The sequence below is a fragment of the Balaenoptera borealis genome (assembly GCF_965194805.1).
Source record: "Balaenoptera borealis genome assembly, chromosome: 12".
Taxonomy (NCBI): Eukaryota; Metazoa; Chordata; class Mammalia; order Artiodactyla; family Balaenopteridae; genus Balaenoptera; species Balaenoptera borealis.
The window spans coordinates 102,946,600-102,970,397 of NC_138869.1; the positions used below are offsets into that span (position 1 = coordinate 102,946,600).

Genomic DNA, 23,798 nt, shown 5'->3' on the forward strand with positions numbered 1-23,798 from the left:
TCTACAGATTCAATGCAATCCCTATCAAACTACCACTGGCATTTTTCACAGAACTAGAACAAAAAATTTCACAATTTGTATGGAAACACAAAAGACCCCAAATAGCCAAAGCAATCCTGAGAAAGAAAAACGGAGCTGGAGGAATCAGGCTCCCTGACTTCAGACTATATTACAAACCTACAGTAGTCGAGACAGTATGGTACTGGCACAAAAACAGAAATATAGATCAATGGAACAGGATAGAAAGCCCAGAGATAAACCCACACACATATGGTCACCTTATCTTTGATAAAGGAGGCAAGAATATATAATGGAGAAAAGACAGCCTCTTCTGTAAGTGGTGCTGGGAAAATTGGACAGCTACATGTAAAAGAATGAAATTAGAACACTACCTAACACCATACACAAAAAAATTCAAAATAGATTAAAGACCTAAATGTAAGCCCAGACACTATAAACTCTTAGAGGAAAACATAGGCAGAACACTCTATGACATAAATCACAGCAAGATCCTCTTTGACCCACCTTCCAGAGAAATGGAAATAAAAACAAAAATAAACAAATGGGACCTAATGAAACTTAAAAGCTTTTGCACAGCAAAGGAAACCATAAAGAAGACAAAAAGACAACCCTCAGAATGGGAGAAAATATTTGCAAATGAAGCAACTGACAAAGGATTAATCTCCAAAATATACAAGCAGCTCATGCAGTTCAACATCAAAAAACAAACAACCCAATCCAAAAATGGGCAGAAGACCTAAATAGACATTTCTCCAAAGAAGATCTACAGATTGCCAACAAACACATGAAAGGATGCTCAACATCACTAATCATTAGAGAAATGCAAATCAAAACTACAATGAAGTATCACCTCACACCAGTCAGAATGGCCATCATCAAAAAATCTAGAAACAATAAATGCTGGAGAGGGTGTGGAGAAAAGGGAACCCTCTTGCACTGTTGGTGGGAATGTAAATTGATACAGCCACTATGGAGAACAGTATGGAAGTTCCTTAAAAACAATAGAACTACCATATGACCCAACAACACCACTACTGGGCATATACCCTGAGAAAACCACAATTTAAAAAGAGTCATGTACCACAGTGTTCGTTGCAGCTCTATTTACAATAGCCAGGACATGGAAGCAACCTAAGTGTCCATCAACAGATGAATGGATACAGAAGATGTGGCACATATATACAATGGCATATTACTCAGTCATAAAAGGAAACAATTGAGTTATTTGTAGTGGGGTGGATGGACCTAGAGACTGTCATACAGAGTGAAGTAAGTCAGAAAGAGAATAACAAGTACCATATGCTAACACATATATATGGAATCTAAAAAAAAAAATGGTTCTGAAGAACGTAGGGGCAGGACAGGAATAGGGATGCAGACGTAGAGAATGGACTTGAGGACACGGGGAGGGGTAAGGGTAAGCTGGGACGAAGTCAGAGAGTGGCATGGACATATATACACTACCAAATGTAAAATAGATAGCTAGTGGGAAGCAGCTGCATAGCACAGGGAGATCAGCTTGGTGCTTTGTGACCACCTAGAGGGGTGGGATGGTGGGGTGGGGGGAGGGAGACGCAAGAGGGAGGGTATATGGGGATATATGTATATGTATAGCTGATTCACTTTGTTATACAGCAGAAACTAACACACCATTGTAAAGCAATTATACTCCAATAAAGATGTTAAAAAAAAATCATCAGCTTCTTGGAACATATAGAATAAAGGAAGTTGCAGAAAAAATTTGGAGTTAAAAAAAAAAAATAGCTCACCCTTAGGGCAGTGGAAAACCTGAATAGGAACATTGAATCAATCCCTGGGTATATCTCACTGATGGATTTAGATGATTGCTCTGTGTCATTTTTGAATTATGTAAGAGACGTATTTAAGAATACTAACTAAAAGCATTTAATGCAGCATCAATATTCTAGATTTATGATGAGTCCTTTTTTATGTCTACCTTAAATAATATCTAAAATGGAGAATTTCGGTCAATTTTGAAGTAGAAGATAACCTTGTACTTAAACATACCCACTCTGATACTATTTATCTTCTATTATTGTGTATTTTATTTTGCGTATTGTGTTCCTATAGTTTATAATATCATGTGGTGTAGGTTTTACACAATGATTTGCATACACAGTAGATATATTTTAATTTCTAAGTGCTTCATCAGAATTAGAAAGAAAACATCACTGTCTTCCAGCTTTAGCGTTCACTACCAACTCTAAAAACTGTACTAGCAAGAAATTCTGTACTCAGAAAGTAAACCTACTGGGCAAGAGGTTAAGAAATATTCTAAACTAGATAATGCAAACAGGCTGGGTTTTTAACACCAGTCCACATCAATCTGAGGTAATTGTTTTAAATGCTGTAAATATTCATTTGATACCTCTACCATAGAATAAACAATTCCTTGCCACTCTCTATACTCCTGAGATTCCCAGAATACCATAAGGATTTATTTACTTCCTGTAAAACAGCAGGGGTCCTTAATCCTGTCAACAGATTATGGAGCTGTTTTCTCTTTGGGAGCAGAGTAGCAAGGGCCCCAGGCTTGGTGCTGGCGTTGTTTGGGAAATGCTGCCATCTATCGGACAGCAGTGGGCATTACATACAGGACCCCGTGCAGCAGAAACCACAGGGCAGGCCAACTGCTCTGCAACGCGGTCAGTTCAGTAAATGAAGCAGTTCTTGGTCAATAAACAGGAATAAAAATAATAGCACTGGCTAGAAAATAAATTTTAGAAACTCAAGCTGGCAGTGCTCGCTACCACAGCTAATCCTTGGAGAAAAAAATATGAGTTCTGCAGTTACTCTCCTGCAGCTTGGATCCAAATCTGTTTCTCCATTTTTTTATTCCCCACACACACACCCCCATCTGTACTCTCATCTAAAGGAGTGCAGTGTTATTAGAATACCACTACCTCCCACATACTTGCAAACAGATATGTTAATTCGTTAATTAAACATTTTTAAAAGCTGCCCATTCTGAATAATGACAGAAACCAAATTTGCAACCTACTCCTGACCTTCTTATATATAATTTTTTTCTTTAGACTTTATTTTTGTTGAGTTTTGAAACAACACATGCTCAAAGAAAAAATTTAGAGTACAGCAAAGTGTTGAGAAGAAAAAAGAAATCACCAGAAATCCCTTCCTGCAGAATTAACTAGGCCAGGCCTATGAGACAGTGCAACGTAGTTCTGTTCAAAACACTGTACATTCTGATTTGACGGTTTCTCCCTTTTCTCATGCATTTGCAGTCCATACAGTAATACCATAAAGACCATTTTACTGTTTGACAGGCCCTTGTATGTTTATTGAAAACACTTGGTCAAGCGCTTTCAGCAATAATGTCATTTGATGCCTACTTCAACTGTAGGAAACACATACTGTTATTATCGTCTCTATTTCCTGAAAGAATAAATAGAAGGTTAGAAAGGTTGACTCACTTTGCTTAGGTTTTACAGATAAGTAAGCAGTAGACCCAGGATTCGAACACAGTTCCTTTCATCTGTGCCGGTATCCACTCTCTTGCGCCTTCCTTGTGGTCAAGGAATAGTGACTTAAACCTTGTTCTTCTTTGTTTTTTGTTTTCATTTTATATCTGTGTGGCCTTGGGCAAATCATTTAACTTTCTTTTGTCTCAGTTTTCTCATTTTTTCAGCAATAACTTTAGAGTATATATTTCTATGTTCTTTTCCAACTCTAAATCATAATTCATCTTCCTTGCTGAAGACAGCAAAATAAAAGAGTCACAGATTGTCATTTGGCTAGAACTCTGAAGGTTCTTTAGTTCAGCTCTCTCATTTTAAATATGAAGGAGCTAATTAAGCTTGTGAAAAAAAAAAACCAATAGCTGAGAGGTACTGTCCTCAGAAGAATTACATCCTATGTACCAGCACCTTGCAGGGGTTTTATTTCAGTTTGCTCCAGGCCCTCTGGCTCTTACCTGGCCAGCTGAGGGAAGAAATAAAGAGCAAAGAGGAAGCCTTGAGTGCCTTCCGTAGGCAAAATTGTAATATGGTAGTGGTAATTGTAAATTGTGTAATTGTAAATTGTAATATGGTAGTGGTTACTGATACAGGAATCTCTAGACTTATAAGCCATTCTTAGGAATGAGGCTTGGAGTCCAGAAGCTGAACCTCAGATGGGAGAGCAAGTTTGCCAGTGGCGTAAACAAGCAGGGATTCCTCCACACTACTGCATTGAGAGTGAAAAGAATATTACGCTTCCACCATGATTTATACATCTTTAGGTGCCCACAACATGGCTTAGTATAATGGCTTTGTTGTTAGTAGAGCTTGGAAAATATTCGCCAAATGAATGATTTAGATACTATTCCATTTCTGTCTAGGAGTGGAAAGCTGCAAAGAAAATTGCTTCAAACCTAATAAGGAGAAAAGGCTAGATTATTTACAATATAACTTTTCTTGAATTCATTAAAGAGCTGATTCCTCAAGGCAGCCAAGTAAACCAAACTCAAAGATGCATAAACCCATCCAAGGAGAGATAGGACACACGAACTGGCTCACCTCAGTTGGAACATGAGAGAAAGAGGTGACCATTACAGAAGTGAGTGCAAAAGAAATAAGCAAAACATTTGGTGAATCCTTAAAGGTCAAGAGTGGGCTAGTGTGTTACTTTGGAATAGCTAAGGGCCCTAGGCACAAGGAGAATTTGCACTTACTTTCAAGATTTCTTTCCAAGGGCCTCTACAAGATCCTCAGGAGAAAGATGAGGACTGGGCAGTGAAGAAAGTGATTGGCATCGGTGGGGATACAGGTGTAAGCCCTGCCCACTTCTCTGGATAGTTCCTACAAAGCAGATGCCTTAAGCCACTAGGAGAGGAGTAGAAGGAAATCAATCAGACTCTGGAGGCCATGGAAGGGAGCTCTTAGGCACAGACGTGAGCCCATTGCCTTTTAGGAAATGGTTGGACCCTGTACCCCTGGGGAGGAGAGACACAAAACAGTCACTTTGGCTGAAAGATAAAATCTGAAAATCCACCAATACTAGATTAAGAAATACAGTTTAATCCCTTATGAATGGTTATTTTTTTATTTAAAAAAATAGTAGTCTATGCCTGAAACGAATAAAATGTTATATGTCAATTATATCTAATAAAGTTTAAAATAGTAGTCAGTTGGCAGTAATGTTTTAAATGCTTATGATTTAATGTAAAATGAATAAGTTTGGTAGAAATCTATACATTATTAGTTCAGTATTTAAAAATATGCATAAAGAGAAAAAGACTGAAAGGACTTGGCTAATACTGGCTTTTAGGTTTTCCAACAAATCTTTACTCATGCTTTACTGAACTTGAATATGAATTAATTTCTCTTCTCTTGTCTGATATTTCTGTCATATGCCTGTTAGTTTTACAACGAAAAAAATAGAAAGAAAAATAATTTTAAAAACCTTGAAAACCAGTATATTTCGATTCCAGCATTTCAATCCCAGCATTTCAGATATCTTTTTACTTTATTTGATGACTAGGGCACCGCAGCTGCCTGGTTATTTTTTCCTTCTACTTCTCTGATCCCATCGCCTTGTAGTCCTTACCTAGTAAATTCCATCATCACAATTGCTTAGCATCAGAGAATCTCAGCTCAATTTCAGACCTCTCCTTTCTGTCTACATTCACCTCCTTTCTTATGGCTTTAAATATTCATATGATAATGACTACAAAATTTATATATTCAGCTAAGACCTCTCCCCTCACTCCAGGCTTTTATGTTCAACTGTATACTCTTCATATCTACTTGAATTCCTAAAAGATGCCTTGAACTTAACGTGTCTAAAATTGAAATGTTGATCTTTTCTATTCTACCATCAAAGGCCTGCATCTTTTGCAGTCTTCCTTATTCTTCCATTTCCTCAAGTAACATACGTATATACATCTTGAGTTTTCATATTAACACTCAACCTAGTGTTTCAAAAACAAAGTAACTTAAAAATCAGGTAATTTCTGAGAAATAAGCATGCAATTATGAACGTATTAATTCTCTAATGTGACGTCATAAACATGACAATAGAATTCTGACTCACATTGTAGAGATGTTTACAGGAAAGATAAAAATGCTTTTCAGAAAAAAAGTATCTATTATTTTAAATGCTTAGTACTAAGGCTTTTCAGAACCTTCCTTGGAGGGGGGCTGAAGGGTGAAAAGGGGCTTTGGAGGCAACCAAATGACCTTTAAAAGGACACTCCCTCCTTGTGCTACTTATTTTCTCTCATTTATTGATTTAACAACTATTACTTGAGCACCTACACTCTGTAAGGCATATTTTTCCTAACACTGGTGAGACAGGGATGGACAAAACCTACAAAGTTCTTGCCTTTATAGAGCTTATATTCTAGTGAGGAAGACAGACAATAATCAAAGAACTAAAATAAATATAAATTATAATAGGCAGTAAAAATGAGAAGAGGGTACTATTTAGATATCACTGAGGAGGGACACTTTGAGCAGACACCTGAATATTAGAGTAAAAATTTTAAATATTTTTTTCACAAACTGTCAAATTCACCTGCGTGGCTTAATAAGTTGTGGCAGCCCAACTGGTTTGCCATTGGTGATGGAAGTATTCAAGTATGAGCCTTCTAGATCTTAAATCCACCAGTTTACCACATGATTATGCAGAATAATTTTCTATTTTGCTATGGCATGGTAATGGGTACACTTAAACCACCATGGCTCAGATGATACCCTTGAACTCAGGTGACCATTTCATTGGAAGATTTGGTTGTAACTCAGATTGTTTCATTCAACTTACGAGTAGTTTTTCATTTCATTTGATTTGGGAGGAATATTAGTCAGCCAAGTTCCGGGCACTATGATAGTATTCATAAGTTGAGAAAATGAAAAAGGCTGTTTTTTTCAAGCATGTTTGGAGCATATATCTCAGAACTCTGAAGTCAGAATATTAGGCAGCTAAGTTGGACCTTTTGAATTAAACGTCTAAACATTATGCATTCCATAGTCTATTTAAATGACAGATAAGTGAAGGATGGCTTAAACTCCAAAAGAAGAAAAATTAGAGATAAGGTGTGAAAAGTATAATGTGAAAGTCTGAAAACACACATCTATTTATCTATCTATCTGTCTATCTATTTATCCATCTATCCCCACATACACTAACACACATAAATATGTACACACATAATATTTGTAACATATTCATTCATTCATTCATTATGCATATACTCTATATATCCTATGCTGTTATAGACAAATGACATGTATCACTGAATAAAAAAACCTTGCTCTCATAAAGCTTACTTTAGAGCAGGAAGAAATAGTAACCAGCAGACATAATCAACAAATACATTATTTAGCATATTAGGTGAGATCTGTAATGGAAAAAGGAAAAGTTGAACAAGAAAGGAAACTTAGAAGTGCCAGTATAAACGAGGGGGGTACATTTTCAAACAAGATGGAGAGGGTAGTGAAGGATGTCTGAATGCGAGTTATGCAACTAAAAATATTGACTATGCTGCAATGTTGTGTGATATTGATATGCATTTATATATAAAATATATTTATATTCCAGATTGACATATACATAATACATATATTCACCAACATTTATATTGAAAAAATGTTTTCTTTAAGCACTTAAATGTTCTCTTTAATCTCTTTTACATTTTTAGAAATAAAATATTCCTGATATTCACTTGAAGACACCCAATATTAACTTCTTAAAGATAAATGGAATAAAATATACATAAATAGTGTGCAAATTCTTCCCCAAACATGGCTTTTGTTGCTTAGTTTTAAAGGATAAGTTCATTTTTCTACACACAAATGGGAAAGGCCTCGTGATGGATGATATGTATCTGCCTTTGGAATTCAGATGTTGCAAACCTGCCTTTGGAGACAATAGTCTATGTGGCTGCCTGCCAAGAGAAGAACACACGTGTAACTATTTTCAAAGCCATTTTATTGGACTCTAGTTTCCTTCACTGCCTCTGTGTATAAGATAAATGTAAAGGGTAGAAATGTAGAAACATAGCAACAAACTGGTATAGTAAGTGTAAAACATACATGACTAAATAGTGTTTATACTAAGATTGAGTCAAATAAATTAATATTTTTGTCTTTGGTTAGAGGTTTTTAATCTTGGAGTTTACTTTTCCTCATAGCCTCCTTTATGTTGGGTAACTATTGTTTGTGTTGATGATATAACACATGCTGACACCAAATATCAATTCTAGGTAAATCCAATTAAGCCCAGAAGCAAAACAGCTGGATTAGCAGTCCTTGCATAAATGATTTTTCTTCCATTTACTTTGTTTTTTGCAAATGAGCCTTTTAATATAAAAAAATTTAAGCTATCAGCGTCCCCATTCCTTATTAATAGCAGAAGCCTAAAATGAAGTCCTTAAAAGTAAGGGTTGAAGGTTCCCTTTTATGTTACTAATATGAATGTTATAATTAAAGCTATAAATAAATATGCCTATATCGCATACGGACTTCCTGTTTGTGAAAGAGGGTTATCAGAAGCATATTTAGAGTGGTATCACAGTAAAGAATTTCCCTCTAAAGGCTAAGAAGCTATGTTATTTTTGCCCGTTTAGAGCTCTTTGCTTTCCTTCTCTATCCAGAAAAATAAAGCTAATAAATAAAATATTAAAAATTTAGCTAGTTAGGTATTCAAGATAATGGATTTGTTGCTATTAAATAAAAGTCCAAGGTAGAGACCTCCATGAGCATAGAGGTATTTAATTTCTTTCATTAAGAGCCGTGAATAGGTATCTCATTACTTTTGTAAATGTTTTGATGAAATGTTTTATTATTATGATGTCCTTAACAGCATGATAAAGCTATATATGTGGTATGCAAAAAAGAAAGCAAAATGTAAATTACAGTTTTAGCTCATTGATTGGTTTTTTAAAATCTCAGTAGATTCCATTTGTTTAAAATATGATTGATGAAAGTTCTTAATTTAACTTATAACTAGGGTCTTTATTTGCATCTTCTCTTCTGGTATGGATAAAAGAAAATATTCTTAAAGAGAAAAAAAGACACTGCTTACTCTGAAGAATGGCTTTATTCTCTCCCCTCAGGATCCTCATGTCTCTATGTCCACCACTTTAAATTATGTCATAAACCTCACCTGATCATATCAGACCTCCACATTGAAAAGCCCACCTTAGACCAGACCCCCCCAAAACTCATGAAATTTCTGCCCTGCCTCGTTAGAGACACTATTAAAACTCTGACAATATAGTGATTTACCTTATTGAAGTCAGAATTTTTTTTAACTACGAAACTCTTTCTCTACCGAATGCAAATGACCACCTTCAAATACACTGGATGTGCCACTGAAAAAGGAGTAAAATACAATCTTTTTTTAAAGCTTTATTTTTTAGAGTAGTTTTATGTTCACAGCAATATTGAGCAGAAGTTAGAGATTTCCCATATACCCCCCAACACACACAGACACAACCTCCATCTACCATCCCCCATTAGTTACAATCGATGAACCTACATTGACACACCCCAATCACTCAAACTCTATGCATCACTTTATAGTACAAATTTACTGTTGTACATTCTATGAGTTTGGACAAATGTGTAATAACATATATCCATCATTACGGTATCATACAGAGTATTTTCAGTGCCCTAAAAATCCTCTGTGTTCCACCTATTCATCTTTTCCCCACCCCAAGGCCTGGCAACCATCAATCCTCTTACTGTTGCCATAGTTTTGCCTTTTACAGAATGTCATATGGGTGGAATCATACAGTACGTACTTTTTTCAGAGTAGTTTCTTTATCTTAGCAATACACATTTAAGTTTCCTCCATGTCTCTTCATCACTTGATAGCTCATTTCTTTTTAGCACTGAATAATATTCCATTATTTGGATGCACCATAGTTTATTCATCCATCCTACTACTGAAGGATATCTTGGTTGCTTCCAGGTTTTGGAATTATGAAATAAGCTTCTATAAACATCTGTGTGCAGCTTTTTGTGTGGATATATTTTCAGCACCTTTGAGCAAATACCAAAGAGCATGGTTGCTGAATTGTGTGTGGTAAGAGTACGTTTAGTTTTGTAAGAAAGTACCAAACTCTCTGCCAAAGCGGCTGTACCATTTTGCACTCCCACCAGCAATGAATGAGAGTTCCTGTTGCTCTACATCCTAGCCAGCATTTGGTGTTGTCAGTGTTTTGGATTTTAGCCATTCTAATAAGTGTGTAGTCATCAGGATACAATTTTAGAAAGCTTTTTAGATATCTATTATTAGATTATGATAGTACCAAAAAAAAATTACAGGTTTCATTATTAACCTTAAAATATTAGATAATTAATTTTAGAATAAATCAGAAAAGCATCTGGAAAAGAATGCAACCACATATAGGTCCATTTGACACTTAGTAGTGAGTTTCCTATTATTTGGTTAAATAGAAAATAAATCATAATTAAAATCTAATTAAGTTGAATCTTCAGTAGATAGTATTCTAGAAATACTTTTTTAAAATGTTTTTTTATTCCACCAGAGGAAGAGGGGAAATAAAACTTTCTTTAAAGTTCTTCAGGAATGAGGTATAATCAACCAACCATTCCCTACTACAAGTTAAATTATGTTATCTTGATAGGTCCCTCCCACAAGCTATAATGCTGGGTATCTTTTTGTTTTTTGGTTTTGTTTTGTTTTGTTTTTGTTTTACTTCATTTATAGGAATTCTCACATTGGTAGCTAAGGCAGAGATTTTAAAAATCAGCACTTTCATGCCAAACAGTAAAATTTTTTAAACGTTTTGCATAGTTTTAAAATATACTATATTCTCAAACCATTTCCAAGATAAAAGACAATTTTGCAGGGAGACAGTGATTATCTAATTTGGCAAGACATAGAAATTTCCAGCTGAGGCACATTAAAACATTTTTACAATTGCCTCAAAGGCAGAAAATATTCACCATTCCTTTGACTATAAAAATCTGTCTCTACTGAACAGAAATGACCAGTTTTCCTGAAAAAAATGTTAGAGTACATACATAAATAGCTTTTGTCCATCCAAAGGCTTTATGAAATATCTTCTACCCACTTCTACAATTTAAGTCTAATGTTGATTTTCTTTATAATTATTATTTAGTTCTTTTTAAGTTTTACTTGTAAATTAATAATTAAAACACGATCTTTAATTATACTATTTTTAAAAAGAAATAAGTTACAAATAGTATGCACTCAACAAACTTAATTATCCTTTTTGACAGTGCACTTAGTTTCAGGTAACTTTCACATGAAACCAAATATGTAACAATGCCTATGACAAGACAGGAAATTTCACATGGAGCTGAAACATATAACAAGAGAGTCAAATGGGAATGTGAGAAATAAAAATAAAATATTAAAAATGAATAATCTGTCTTACAGGTTTGCCAATAGGCTGGACAGGGCAAAGGAAAGATTCAGTGAATGTACAAATAGGTCAAGAGAAAATATCCAAAATGATGTAAAAAAAAAAAAAGTGAAATAAAAATATAAAGATGAAAGTGAAATAAAAACATATTCATAAAAGTGAAATGAAAATATAGTTTCCCCAAGTGCTCTAGGACAATAGCAAATGGTCTAACATGCAAATAATTGGAGTTTCAGGATTGGAGGAGTCAAAACACATGAGTGGTATTTCTGGTTTCAGTTCTAATATATAAAAAGCTTGGAAGGCACTATTCCTGTCCTTACAACAAGAAAAGCCTGGAATAACTAAAAATTACCAACTTTTCTTAGATCCATCAGAGAACTAAACAAACAGGGAAAACTGCCATCCCCAAATCAAGAAAGACAGGTGAAGCAAGAGCATCACAGCCAAGATAAGCTTACCTGAAAGAGAAATCACTGGAGTTATAAACAGGTTGAAACAGTTTTATGGTAATTTTTATGAATTATTAGGGACTGAGTTTGGATTCACTTGAGAGTGAGAAATTCCTGGTGGCTGCAGTTTTAGGGGGAGTCCTAAACTCTTTTGTGGTTTTGACCTCAAAGAACTCCACCAAATTCTCACATTAAATGCCAAGAAAAATGTTCTTATGGCTTTGGCAGGAGGAGGAAAAGTAAACTTTGTGAACTATGCCCAGAGTGTTCTCCATAACAAAGATCTACTTGCCAGGGAACATGTCCTTACCTGAACCATATTCCACATGGAGGAAAGGCACTTTGTGATTCCAGTTTCCTCCCTCCTTCTTGTCTCACCTAAGGGAAGAATAGCTAAGGGAGGAATGAGTGATGGTCCCAGCCCAGGGACACAGGACCCCTAAAAGACTGAGGTTTGGTCATCAGGTTATAGAATGCCTTCTCTCTGCAACGCCTTGCCACCACACCAACAGGGCTTCAGTATAATAACAGGGCATTGCAATGGGAAGAGCTGTAAGACACAGACCTGATCTGAGTGGGAGTACTTAGAGCTTTTGCAAGGCAGCAGGAAAGACAACAGGATACTAGCAGACTCTGAAGCATTCATTAAACACAGCCCAACTCCCAGCCAGATTAACATAAAACCCCACACTCAAGCCCTATTTTCCTCAGTTCCTATTACTTGATGAATTATTTCCGACTTTAAATGAAGATTACCAGGCACGTTAAAGGTAAGAAAAAACATGCTGAAGAGACAAGGCAAGCATCAGAACCAAACCCTATTTTGACACATATTTTGAATTATCAGAGAAGGAATTTAAAATAACTATGATTAGTATATTAAGGTTGCTACTGGAAAAAGTGGGCCGCAAGCATAAACAGATGGGTAATGTAGTCCGAAGTAGTGACCTATGAGAATCAAAAGGCAGTGCTGGAAACCAAAACCACTACGAAGGAAGAAGAAGGCCTTCAGTGAGCTCCCCTGCAGACTGGACATGGCTGAGGAAAGAACCAGTGAGCTTGAACATAGGTCAGTAGAAACTTCACAAACTGAAGTGCAAAGAAGAAATAAAATGGAAAAAGAGAAAAACAGAATATAACAGAAAAAAATATGGGAAAATTTCAAAAGATGTAATATATGTATAATTTGAATTCTAGAAAGAGAGGAAAGATAGGAGACCAGAAGAAATATTTGAAGTCATAATGGCCAAGAATTGTCCAAAATTACTGACAGACACCAAAGCACAGATCCAGGAAGGTCGGCGAGCAACCAACAGACTAAATACCAAAAACCACATCTAGACATATCATATTCAAATTATAAAGAACAAAAGACAAAGAGAAAATTGTGAAAGAAGCCTAGGGTTGGGGATGAAACACCTTACCTATAGAGGAACAAGTTAACACCAACAGCAGCAGCAACAAAGAAAAACTACAACACACTTCTTCTCAGAAGCCATGCAAGCAAGAAGAGAGTGGAGTGAAATATTTAAGATGTTAAAAGGAAAAAAAACCCACATAAATCTAGATTTCTATATCCAGCAAAATTATCCTTCAAAATGAAGGAGAAATAAAGTCTTTCTCAGATAAATAAAACCTGGAGGAATTCAGCAGCAGGAGAACTGTCCTGCAAGAAATGTGAAAATTAGTGATTCAGGGAGAAGGAAAATGATATAGGTCAAAAACTAAGAGCTCCATAAAGAAAGGAAGCGTTGGAGAATGAATAAATGAAGCTAGAATAAAATATTTTTTATTCTTGATATAAAAGATAACTGTTCAAGTAATAACACTACAATATATTGAGTGATTATAGCAAATGGATATCAGGTGAGGTTGAAAACCTGTGTTACAGCCCTGACCATAGTAAATCACAGAGGCTCCCCTGGCAGCCCAGGCAGGGGAAAGTTGCCCTCCCCACCCCACACCAGACTTGGTGCAGAGCCAGTGTGCCACAGACTCTTAAGGGAGTTGCAGCCAAGGACTCAGGCCCCTCTCCCCGGTCATGCTTTTGCATATTTGCTTTCCTAGCCCTGGTGCTTTCGTTCCTAGGTCTTTCTCTCAGAGGCCTTGGGCAAAGATCTTCTACAGGCACCTCTGTGGAGGCCTCCTTATGGGAAGGGAAGGAAGGGGAAACCTTTCACTACTTTTCACTCCTCTGACCCAATACTTTTCCACTCCTACCCTTGCCCCTGACCCCAGGATCCATACTGCCAGACACCTTTGTTCAAGGCTCTCTCTTTTTTTGGGGGGGGGGGGCATAGCTCATGTGTTACATTAAGAATATGCAGATTATGCCCTGCAGACTAAGGAGGTACACCCCCCCAATGGGGTCAGCAGGTTGGTCCCTCAGCATCTGAGCTTCCACTCTGGGGAAGAGTAAACCTCAGAGCAGTTTTGATTGAAGGTGCAGTTTTTATACACTCACACAAAGGAAGTAAAGTCACAAGATTTATCACTTGGACGTCCCAGAAAAGGGGCGTAGGTGTACAGTGAGCCAGGGGAAGGGCAGTCCTCTATCCCAGGTCACAGGCAAGCAGGAGACATAGCACAGGGTAGCAGGCATCTGTTACTTATAAGGTGGTTGGGGCAGAGGTCACTAACCTTCCATAGGTGGTTCTACAACTCTAAGCGGTTATTTTTGAAGGGTGACCCAGGAAAAGCAAAGCAAGACTTTGTGGCAGGAATCCTAAGTGCAGGTCCTTATCTAAATGTCCAGGCTCTGGGTGTGAGCAGGGCTGTCACACTGTAAAATGCTTATGCAGTAACACAGAATGGCTGTATTTTTATCACAGTCCCTTGACAGGAGATGAAGCCACATCTGTGCTAGCCCACCTGACCGTCCACTGTTTGCAGTTCCATGGAGAAAAATGGAACAGGGGATGTCGGAGCTATCTCCAATTTTAGCCTCTTGCTTATACCATCTAAAGTAAGTTATTAAAGGCTTAACTCGTTTATCTTGAGCTTGTTGCTTTAATTGGCTACTCCAACATCTGGCAACTCAGCTTTCTCCCAGCTCAGTTGAGCTCCCGGTGGATGTAAAGGACGGATGTAAAACGAATGACACAAATATCATACAGGGAAAGAGGGATGAATAGGAACACTGTGTTACAAGGTATCTTTACTACAACTGAAGAAGTAGAGTGTTTTTTGAAGTTACAATTAGATTTTACAGACTATAAGGCGGCCACTGAAAGAAATTTTTTAAGACGTATAATGATATGCTGAGAGAAGATGAAACAATCATATAAAATGATCAATTAAAACCACAGAAAGTATAGTAAAAAGGAAGGAAGAAATAAAACAAAAGCAACAAATATAAAAGAGTTACAAACATGGTAGATATTAATTTAACTATATCAACTTTACATGTGAATGATCTAAATATATCAATTTAAAGACAGAGATAGTCGCAATGAATAGAAGAAAAATAAGAACTGAACTATATGCTGTACACCAAAACAAACAGACAAAAAAACCCACCACATTTCAAATAAAATGACAGATTCACAGAAAAGGAAATGAGAGAGATATACTATGCTAACACTAACTGAAAAAAAAAAAAAACGAAAGAGGAATATTTATTTCATACAAAACAAATTCCAGAGCAAGAAAAATTATGAGGGATAAATAGATCCATAATGATAAAGATGTCAGTTCCCCCCAAAATAATTCAATTATCTTTAATGTGTATGCACCTAACAGCAGAACATCAAAATATGTGAGAGAAAGGCTGATGGGACAGAAAGAAGAAATAGAAACATGAACTATTATATTTGGAGACCCCCCCTTTTAGCAACTGAGAAATTAAGCAGGCAGAAAATCAGTAAGGATGGTTGACCTGAATAGCACTACCAATCAATGTAACCTAAATGACATTTATAGAATGAACGCTGTAACAGCAGAATACATATTCCTCTCAAGTTTGCATGGAACATTCGCCAAATTAAGCATCCTGAGTGATAAAACACACTTTAGCAAAATTCAACAAATAGAAATCATGAAGAGTATATTTTCAGACCACAAAGGAATTAAAGTAAAAATCGGCAACAGAATGATAATTGGAAAATCCCTAAATATTGGGAGATTGGACAACACCGTTGTAAATAACACATGGGTCAAAGAAGAAATCGCAGGAGAAATTTTAAAATATTTTGAAGTAAATAAAAATAAAAATACATCTTATAACGTATGGGATGCAAAAATAGCAGTTCATAGAGGGAAATTTATAGTATTGCATGTATTCCTTAGAAAGAGAAAAGACCTGAAATCAATAACCTAAGCTTCTCCCTTAGAGAATAAGAGGAAGAAGAGCAACTAAATTGAAAACAAAAAACAATAGAGAATAGCAATAAAAATAAAAGCTGGTCCTTTGAAAGGATTGATAAATTGGCTAAATCTCTAGCCAGGCAAACCAAGAAAAAGAGAAAAAAAGACACAAATTACCAATATGAGAAGTGAAATAAGGGCCAACACTGCTGATCCCAGAGACATAAAAGAATAATAAAGGAATAATATGAGCAACTCATCTCAATATTTGATAACTTAGATGAGATGGACCAGTACCTTGAAAGACAAAAACTACCAAGTCACAAACAAAGTGAAATAGATTATCTAAATAGGAGCATACACATTAAAGAAATTGAATCAGTAATTAATAACTCTCTAAAAAGAAAGCACCAGGTCCTGATGGTTTCAGTGGAAAATTCTACCAAACATTTAAGGAAGAAATGACAGCAATTCTCTATAATCTCTGAGAAAACACAAGCAGAGGGAACACTTCTAACACAATCTATTTAGCCAGTAACATCCTAATAGCAAAAACAGAAAAAGATGTCCCCCAAAAGGAAAACAAATCAGTTTCTTCCATGACCATAGATGCAAAAATATCAACAAGATATTAACAAATGAAATCCAGCAACATATAAAAATGACAATACACCTTGACCAAGTAAGATTTATCCCAGGAATGCAAAGTTGGATTAACACTAATAATTAATATAATACACCACAGTAATAGAATAAAAGGCAAATCCACATGGTGATCAAAACTGATTCAGAAAAATAATTTGACAGAGACCAAAAGCTTTTCATGATAAAAACATGCAAGAAACTGGAAGTGGATAGACCCATCTTTAACCAGATGAAGGACATCTATACAGACTCACAGCTAACATCATACTGAATGGTGAAAGACTGAATGCTTTACTCTTTTTTTTTTTTTTTAATGAGTTTTTTTTTTTTTTTTGACCAGTATTCTTTATTTATTTATGGCTGTGATGGGTCTTCGTTTCTGTGCGAGGGCTTTTTCTAATTGCGGCAAGTGGGAACCACCCTTCATCGTGGTGCGCGGGCCTCTCATTATCGCGGCCTCTCTTGTTGTGGAGCATAGGCTCCAGACGCGCAGGCTCAGTAATTGTGGCTCACGGGCCCAGCTGCTCCGCGGCATGTGGGATCTTCCCAGACCAGGGCTCGAACCCGTGTCCCCTGCATTGGCAGGCAGATTCTCAACCACTGCGCCACCAGGGAAGCCCTGAATGCTTTACTCTTAAGATCAGAAACAATAAAAATGTGATACATTGCACTGATAGAAGGAAAGCTAAAAACATTTGACAAAATTCAACATCCATTCATGATAAAAACTCAGCAAACTAGGTAGAGAGAGAACTTATTTCAACATCATAGAGTCCATATATGACAAACCCACAGCTAACATCAAACTCAACGGTGATACCTTGAAAGCTTTTCCTCTAAAATCAGTCACAAGAAAAGGGTGCCCACTTTTACCACTCTTATTCAACATAGTACTGGAAGTCTTACACAAGTCAATCAGGTAAGTTAAGTATGAATTTTCCATATGACTCAGAAATTCTTCTTCTGGGCACTTAACCAAGAGAAAGGAAAGCATATGTCTGCACAAAAACATGTATGTGAATTGTCAAAGCATCATTATTTGTAACAGCTAGAATTTGGAAACAGCCCAAATGACCATCAACTGGTAAATATATTAAAAAACTGGGGGTATATTCATAACATGAAACACTATTCCAAAATAAAAAGTAATATGATATTAACATATGTAAAACATGATTGAATTTCACAAACATGATGCTATGTGAAAGAAGTCAAACATAAAAGATCACATACTATATGATTATCAATACATTGATATGAAATTCTAGAAAAGGCAAAACTATGCAGTGAGAAAGAAGGTAAGTCCTCACCTGGGATCAAGAATGGAAAATGGGGATCGAGTGCAAAGGGACAGAGGGAAACTGTAGGGGGAGGGAACTGTTCTATTCCTAATCGTGGTGGCAGTTAAGTTGTACAAATTACCAAAATTCATCAAAATGTACACTTAGTATGTTGAATTTTAATATATATGCAAACGATGCATTAATAAAAAAGTGAATAAATGAAATATAAAATATATAACCTTTCACATAAATATCTCCCCAGTTAATTGCACTTGCCTTCTATGTGATATAGTAGCAGATGGTCTAATTGATGAGAGACATAGCTCTGTCACTGTGTTGTAATGCTCACAGCACCACATATTCTCTTAAAGTTTAGATCTAATGTCACAAAAAAAAGCAAACTCTATCAATTATTTCTACTTCTCATACTTATTTAACTCATAGTCTCAAATTAAGAAGTCCAAGGCCAAGATGTTCATAGTTTTAAACAGCAGTAGCCAATATAATTGATGCATTAGCAAGATAATGTGGCAGAATTTGTAAGAAATACAAATATTTAACAACTGATCTCTTATCCAAACAATCTGACAATCTACTGCTGGCAAACAGATGTGTGCGTTGCTACCTATATATTGTAGTATATAATATGTATGTTAATACAATCAAGATATGGACTAATTACAACTGTAGGGAATATTGATGAAGTTTGAATTTTAATTGAGCCTAGAAGTGTTGGTGGGATTTAACCTAGACAAGGAAGATCATTCCAGATAGAGGAAACATTGTGAGAAAATCCCAAAGGTTTATTTCACAATATTCGCCTAGGCAATGATGTTTTGCTTGGTGTGGGTGAAGCAGAGAAGCAAAAAATGAGTACATACGAGAAGATAACCTAAAACCTGAAGATAAGCAGAATTGATTGTTATGGTAAGAACTTTAGAACTTTTGATGTAGGCGATGAAACCATGTAGCTTTGGGAGAAGGGTAGGCATACTCAACATGATCAAGTCCATATTCTCAGGAAAGGAGAAGGATGAATTGCACAAAAAACAAAAAACAAAAAAACAAAAAAGAAGTTAGAGAAAAGAGTTAGGAGACTTGGATAAGAAGAGCTACCGTGGAAATGGGCAGTTTGGCAACTATGCTGATTAAATCTAAGGGTGCAAGCTAGGAGGAAGTTAATGGATAACACAAATATTTCTAATCTAGGTGAGAATTTATCAATTAGGACATCTTTGGTCCGATTAAAGAGATAAGGTATACACATATGAAAAATTAAACAGCAAGGTAAGAAATGAATTTTTTAATTGCATCTCATATGATCCTATAGAGTTGTAGCTCCTACCTTTAGACCCAGCTCTGACCTCAGCAAGTTCCTATTAAAATAACAATGTAGTGCCTACTTTACAGAGTGGTAATTTTAGTCATTACCTTATTCTAGTAACAACCCCAAGATTAATAAAATCATGAACTCAACAAAATTGAGATACAGTACTTTTAGTTACTTTGCCAATTGATTAGACATGCACTGTGATTAAATATCTGTGATTAAAGATTTTCCTTCAGCAAAAATTACAGACTTTTGTAATAACTTACAAATCCAAAAGTTTTCTCTGTGTGCACTTTCAAAATTAGATTTTCCCCTTTACATGAGAAGAATGCTAACAACATCCTCAAATTTTCTTAAAGGCTTGAGTCCTATCTGTTTTCAGGTATGTAAACAGTACGTGCTTGTAAAAAAAGAAAGATATCTTCTAGAAGGAAAAAGGATGAGGAAAACCCTCCAGAGAGATAATTAATAGAGAAATGGTCCCACAAATTCCAGTGGGCTCCCTCTCATTTTGCTCTCTGATATACCTCTTTGCAGGGCAATATTTATTCTGCTGAATCTGTAAATAAACCTATCATGTTAGATCCTGTAATTATATTGCACATTGATTAAATTTACAAAGTCTTATGTATTTATTTCTATGTTAAAGTTTCTAAAGCACTTGTGCACTGTTATAACACTTCATTTATGTGCACACTATTCATCTTTAAATGATAAGACTCTTACTGATTATATGGCATTGTCGATTTTTTGTATTTTCTAAAATAATCATAAACAACTTTTATAAGTATAATAAATACTATTAAAATTGAATATTTAAATATTTATAATAAACACATGTTTTTAATTAAAGCAGATTTACAACCTTTTTAATGTGAATTATTATATTTAATTGAAGCTATATTCAGCAGTTTATAGATAGAAGAAAAAGTTGAAGGAATAAATATATTACTTAACGTCCCCAAATAGTAAGGTTCAAAATAGCCAATTGAGAATGGAGTTTGCCTCTCCTTGTTGTCACAAAAAAATAAGGAAGGAAGAAGGGAGAAAGGAAGGAAAGGGGGAGAGAGAGAGAAAGAGAGAAATCAGAGACAGAAAAGAGACTGAAGAGAGAGGGAGGGAGGAAAAAGAAAGGCAGTAGGAAGAACGAAAAAAATAACTTTGAAAATAATAGTTTAGGGAATAAAAACTGTATAAATAAATAGAAAAATCAATCAGAACGGTGGCTGCAAACATAAAAGAAATCCCATCAAATTTCTAGGAGATGAGTACAGTATGAATGAAATAGAAGAAGTCACAACATAAAGAAGTCTGCGTCAGAAGATATAACATGGCAAGAATACTGGGAATCTCCAGTCTTGAAACCAGTAGAAAGAACCAGTGAGCAAGCGTGAGAAATAAGGATGGAAACAAGAAGGTAATTAAAGGTCTATGTAAGAAAAACTGACCCTCCCTATCCTACAACAGCCCTCACCCATTCACCTACCCTGGTGTACAGAACACAAGAATGAAATTTACTCTCAGACAAGAAATTAGAAGACTCTTCTCTGAAGCTGTTGAACAAACTAAACAGAACTGTCATAGTTAGTGTCGGTGGTGGACATATTTACCACCCGTTCCCCATCTGCTCACTAAGTAAAAGCCAGCCACTGGCCAAACACTGCCCATGTTTACAGAGATCCCAAATCAGTTCTCTTACTGCCTCAATTTAAAACATGAATGGAAAATCAAGGAACTTGTCCTGTAGCAAGAAAGAGAAGGACCAAAATAAATAGAAAAACTAACAAAAATTAAACAAGTCAGAAAAATAAAGTTTTAAATACACTAATTAGTATGATCAGGGAGAGTCAAGAGGATGTTTCATTCATAAATAAAAGTAGGATGCTATCAAAAAGAAACAATAAAAGAAGATTTTTTTGAAAATAAAACAATAAGGGTCAAAATTTTTTAAATTGAATTCAAAGATTGCAAAATAAAATTGAGAAAATCCCCAGAATGTAATGCAAAAGACTAATAAAAGACATTTTGAGAGAAAAGGTAAGCCATGGGAAAGGCCAGTATCTGCATAATAAGTCCAAAAATAGAGAATTTTAAAATGGAGAAGAAAAATTATCAAAGAAATAACAGCAAAAAAAACAAAAAACAGAATTCAGAAAAATAGTAAGTAGAATCCATTGAAATCCACTAGAATGTTTTCACATCCGGGCATGTGGGACTTAGACCCTACTGGATGAACCTCCGCCAACCCCCTTGCAGACAATAACTATAAAACCTGGACTAACAGACAGTGAAGAGAGCAGATATATTCTGGCAGAAAACCCGTGCTTACCAGGAGGAGGAAGGCAGCAGGTTGTACAAATGATTACCATCTTTGAGGAGCTATGTTAGTCCTTTGGGCAAACAGCAGTGGCAGGGAGTGCACATGGGAAATCCCAAAACCCTTCTGGCTGCGGAACCAGAACAATGAAACCTGGATACTATGAACACTGAAGAGTGTGGGGGAAATACCAGAAGGGAAAGAGCTGGAGCCAGAATCCCCAAACTCTGTCTTACTCACATTGCTGACTCATATCTGAACTATGCACGCATAGAACAGAATCACAGCAGTTTAAACAAAGAAAAAAAATTTTGAACTCTGATCCGCGTTGCTGTTCTGAAGGTTGCTATCCTGAATACTTAATATAAGCAGGCAGATTTTGGTGGAGTGGAAACTTGCTTGGAGGTGCACTGATGAGGAGCTTAGTTTCTCTATTTGCAATTTTTCCTTGAGGCTAAGAACAGAGAACACACAGCAAAGGCAGGAGCATACATGTGAATATTCTATTCTTCCTGGTCTGGTAAACAAGAAAAGAGAGGCCAAGAAACATGAATGCTGAAGAGCGTGAGGAATCCTGATAGGAAAAGAGTCGGAGGAAGGATTGCTAAAGCAGTTTAATCTCAGCCATAAAAGCTACTTGCTACTATTATATATGGAATGGATAAATAACAAGGTCCTACTGTAGAGCACAGGGAACTCTATTCAATATCCTGTGAAAAACCATAATGGAAAAGAATACAAAAAGAATGCATATGTATGTATAACTTAATCACTTCACTGTACAGCAGAAATTAACACAACATTGTAAATCAACAATACTCCAATAAAAAAACAAAAAACTATTTGCTAAGACAAAAGAAAAAAAAATACTTATCACAGAAAAATAACAGAATCCAGTATTCTCTTAATTTAGCATTAATGTGTATGATACAATTCAAAATTACCACGAAGTGAGAGAGTAGCACTGACATATATACACTACCAAATGTAAAATAGATAGCTAGTGGGAAGCAGCTACATAGCACAGGGAGATCAGCTCGGTGCTTTGTGACCACCTAGAGGGGTGGGATAGGGAGGGTGGGAGTGAGGCTCAAGAGGGAGGGGATACCGGGATGTATGTATACATACAGCTGATTCACTTTGTTGTACAGCAGAAACTAATACAACATTGTAAAGTAATTATACTCCAGTAAAGATATTAAAAAAAAAATTACCCAACATGTGAAGAACTAAGAAAATAGAATACATTCCAAAGAGATAAGAAAATCATTTGAGTCCAACCCAAGATAAACCAGATGTTGCAACAAAAACTTAAAAGCAGCTACTAAAACCCAGTATGGATGTTTCTCAAAAAACTAAAAATAGAACTACCATATGACTCAGCAATTCCACTCCTGGGTATGTATCCAAACGAAATGAAAACAGTAAGTTGAAAAGATACACCCCAGTGTTCACAGCAGCATTATTTACAATTGCCAAGGTATGGAAGCAAACCTAAGTGTCCATCAACAGATGAATGAATAAAGAAGATGTGATATATATATACACACACATACACACACACACACACACACACACACACACACACACATATATATATAATGGAATATTTCTTAGCCATAAAAAAAACCAAAATTTTGCCATTAGCAGCAACATGGATGAACTTGGAGGGCATTATGCTAAGTGAAATAAATCAGAGAGAGAAAGACAAATTCCACTTATATGTGGAATCTAAAAAATACAACAAACTAGTGAATGAAACAAAGAAGACTCATATGGAGAACAAAGGGGACGGGGAGAGGGGCAATACAAGGGTAAGGGGGGAGGGGCAAACAAGGGTTATTATAGGATTATATGAAATCATGTGTGTGAAACTTTTGAAAATTGTAAAGTACTATAGAATTTAAAGACTCTTTCATTCGATGAAAGAAAAAGTATCCTCAAAGATGTAAAATAAAACATGTCTTCCATGCATGCAAATCTCAGTATAAGAGGTCTCAGCAGAGAAATAGAAACAACAATAAAGAACCAAATGAAAATATTAGTAATAAGAAATAAAATTCTG

At 35.8% G+C, this 23,798-nt stretch overlaps 1 long non-coding RNA gene across 3 annotated transcripts in view; it reads right to left on the bottom strand.

Moving 5' to 3' along the window:
* The window catches only part of LOC309608228, a 43,212-nt gene extending 20,508 nt beyond the window's left edge, over positions 1 to 22,704 (bottom strand). For 2 of the 3 annotated variants that reach the window (XR_014232750.1, XR_014232751.1), the window contains exon 1: positions 21,746 to 22,704. This is a non-coding gene — a long non-coding RNA (uncharacterized lncRNA). Of the gene's footprint in view, positions 1 to 4,711; positions 4,863 to 21,745 lie in introns of all 3 variants that reach the window. The other variant, XR_014232752.1, reaches the window with a different exon arrangement.
* Between the last annotated feature and the right edge of the window lie 1,094 nt (positions 22,705 to 23,798).